The sequence below is a fragment of the Suncus etruscus genome, chromosome 13, assembly GCF_024139225.1.
Source record: "Suncus etruscus isolate mSunEtr1 chromosome 13, mSunEtr1.pri.cur, whole genome shotgun sequence".
Taxonomy (NCBI): domain Eukaryota; kingdom Metazoa; phylum Chordata; class Mammalia; order Eulipotyphla; family Soricidae; genus Suncus; species Suncus etruscus.
The window spans coordinates 12,811,970-12,815,671 of NC_064860.1; the positions used below are offsets into that span (position 1 = coordinate 12,811,970).

Consider the following 3,702-nt stretch of genomic DNA (forward strand, 5'->3'; position numbering starts at 1 on the left):
CATAAGGTCTCAAAATATATTTTTGAGTCTAAATCTTCTGATTTAAATTTTAACATATCACAATATTTAAAACCGTGTGAATGACTATTTCTTTTTATGGTTATATATTTTTTTTGGTTACTGTGAGCCACAGTTGGTGATGCTCAGGTGTTACTCCTGGCTAAGTGCTCATAAATCGCTCCCAGCATGGGGGACCATATGGGACACCAGGAGATAGAACTGAGATATGTCCTGGGTCAGCAAAGCAAATCCCCTACCACTGTTGCATTGCTCTGACCACGAATGACTATTTCTAATCTAAGTGGTACCTTGCAATTAAGTTTATACATCAAATCATTAGAAAAGGTTGAACAATAAATATGTTTTCCAGTTGTACAATCCAATTTACAAAATTTTTATTAATAAATGTCTAAAATATGCTCTGTACTGTTTCAACAACTATTATCAAAGTCTCTCCACATCTGTTAAGTTGCTGCCACATCTGAAAGTTTAACAGATTAAATATTAAGAAAAATGAAAACACTGGAAGATTTTTGTGTATTTATTCTTTTCGTTTAAAGATATAATGTTTAGAAGTATAAAAAATACTTCATAAACTACAACATATATGAAATTTTAAAGTACTTAATAAAATCACTTCTCGGCCATTTGGATAAGATCAAGTGTAGTTTCTGTTCTTATCTGTTTAATATATGATACGTCCTCTATCCGAGGACAATATATTAAATGGATTTTTGGAGCTGGGATTCAGAAGAAGAGCTTGCTCCGTCCGCTCTGCGCATCGAACTGTTATTGCAGTACATCCAGGAAAGGTGTACCTCCCCTATTTTCTGGTGTATGTAAGAAAAGAACTTATGTTCTTATTCCTTTTGTAGTCTAGTCTTTCTCTTCTTCTTTGCAATTTCAAATGCTTGCAGTCATTTTAGAGTGGTGGGGATTTAAGGTACCTTGTAGGTTTAAGTGCTGTATTTCTGTTACCTTATGGTTCCAGGTGAAGAATCCTACGGTAAGTGAACAGGAACCTTACAGCCCCATTTTTCCCTTAGTTTGCTGGCCGCCTACTTCACAGTGTTCGTGGGCTCATCCACAGTCGAGTAGCTTGGTGGAGGAGGTTTGAGAAAGGGTCACTAAAGAGCTCTGCATTTTTCTTAACTTATGGTTAGATTACCAGAGTAGGCAGGAGCCCCCTGCGGTTCCCATCACATTGTCATTCTTTATTTTATTATTTATTTATTTATGATTTATTTATTTAGTGGCTTGGGGGACTTATGTTTCACGGGGATGGAACTGAGGTCCACCATTGGTCACCCATGTGAAAGGCAAAAGATGTTCTACTGCTCTATCGTCCTGCCCCTTACATGTTGTCATGTTTTCTGGAAGTCTGGGCATGTTGTGAATGCTGAAGGCCAAATACCTCGCTCTGGCAGTGTCATGGGACCCACTGCAGCTGTGCCACCCTGGTTCAGCACTCAGATGCGCTCAACCGACCTGTCCAAGTGGACAACTTAGATCCTGCCACTGAACACTTCAAATCCTCAGTGATGGCCATGGCATCCAGCAACTGGCCGAGGTGGACGATGTAATGGAGGATGAGTCTCTACAGATTGGGCCCAGTTTGGTATTTTGCATGGAGTACTTTGCCAGCAACTTCAACTGACTCAGTGGCTCGAGGACTGTCTGGTCATGTAGAGGATGGCTGCATCTTTTTTGACTGTCCAGGTCAGATCGAGTTGTATACTCACCTGCCTATGATGACAAAGCTGGTTCAGCAGCAGTAACATGAGGCAGTTCAGTGTGTGCAGTGTTTTCCTTGTTGATTCTCAGTTCAAGGTAGAGTCGTTCAAGTTTATTTCTGGCATCTAGGCAGCCTTGAGTGCTATGATATTGCTAGAAATACCCCAAGTTAACATCAACACAAAAAATAATTTGCTGAGTAAGAAAGCTAAAGAGGAAATTGAGAAGTTTCTGATCCAAGATATATATGTGTATATATATAGATATATATATGTATGTATTATATGAGTATATTATATATATATCTTCTTATAAATAAGTGTATATAAAAATATATAAAATACTTAGTATAAATTCTTTTTTTGTTTGTTCATTTTGGTGTCACACAAAACAGCACTCAGTGGTTATTCCTTGCTCTATGTTCGGAAATTGCTTCTGGTAGGCTCGGGGACCACATGGGATTCCGGGATTCAAACCACCATCCTTCTGCTAGTAAGGCAAACACACTAATTCCATGTTATCTCTCCAGATGTTGTGTATATAAACATTTTATGGGATTGTTATGTTACTGACCCTACCCTGATCAGTGATTGCGCCCTACCCTAGGGTGTGACCTGGCATTTTGCCCCCACCCTAGGGTGGTACCTAATTCTGCTCCCATCATTGGGTGGTATCTGATCCCACCATTGGTGGTACCTGATTCTGGGGGGATAAAAACAAGGGTCTGTGGATGGTGAGGGGCTTTTTGGCTGGAACTGAGGTTGAGATTTTGGACTTCAGTCTTGGGCACCGAATAAAGCTAATATTTCCACAAGCCTGACAGTCTCTGAGCAGTTTACCCGACATTTCACCTCAGAATCATCTGCTGGATGGGGTGGCAGATGCGTGCTCCGATCTGGAGGGGAAAGACCTCATCCTCCATCCTTCCATCAGTCAACGTCTTCTGGGGCTGACTTGCAACATCCAGCCTCCAAATAAAAATTCTTAAGTCAAAATTCACTTACAAAACTTCATTTATACTATCAAATGAACAAGAACAAGTCAGTGTGTTTTAGATAAATTTTATGCAATAACATTATTTTATTGAGAGGGAAGTTATGACATATTTATTCAACATGGCTGGATCATAGTAAGTAAGAAATGAGGAATGATATTTCAGAAAGAGAAACTAATGTTAAAAGGTCAAAAGTTGAAAAAAAACCTGTAATCTTGAGGGCCTGCTCCTGGTTGGTATGGTTGTTTGAGTGTAAATTATGGAATACCAGTAGAACAATCCAAGATGTTAATTATAGTCAAAATGCATCTGAAGGGAAAGTCATAATGAAAATAAAATGCTTGAAAGAAGGGTTATACATACTGCTTATAATCATTAATTTATAACTCAAAATGGGCACTTCATTGTACTATGTTTATAGTTTTTGAATCAATATACTATGGCACAATAATGCATTCCATAGTTGACCTCTTACCTAACTCATTCAATGAGGGAATCCAGCAGAAGGAGAAAGAATTATAAAGGCAAAAGACAAAAGAAGGAGAAAAACATATGAAGTGATTGCATGTTGAATCTGCTAACACAGCTTCTCTCTACTTTAAGAGAACTAATCCTTTCAAGTATCACAGGAAAGTGGGAGGAAGGGGACAGATAGAGGTGATGAAGAGAAAATGGTAGAGAGTCTGAGGGGTTTTGTTGTTGGTCAAGTTGAAGTGATTTTTTCATCAGAAACAATCAAGGTAACATGTTTCTAACCATTTTACATAACAATAAAAATAAAAAATCAATGTTGGAGGAGGGATACACTCCAGAACAGGAAAGAAAGACCAGAGACTGTAGTATGAAATTAAATAATCTTGAGGCAGGTGGGGAAATAACATATATTAATGACTAGTACTCTAGCTTTCCCAGAAAAGAAAATCTTTGTCTTATGAAAGTGAATGAGATATTAGTAAATAGTACAAATTTTTCCT

The 3,702-nt window shown here is 38.2% G+C and overlaps 1 non-coding gene across 1 annotated transcript; it reads left to right on the forward strand.

Annotated features, from left to right (window-relative positions):
• The first annotated feature begins 632 nt into the window (after window positions 1–632).
• Window positions 633–823, forward strand: LOC126026510 (U2 spliceosomal RNA). Its single transcript, XR_007501756.1, has one exon. It is a non-coding gene; the product is annotated as a U2 spliceosomal RNA (small nuclear RNA).
• Window positions 824–3,702: the final 2,879 nt, after the last annotated feature.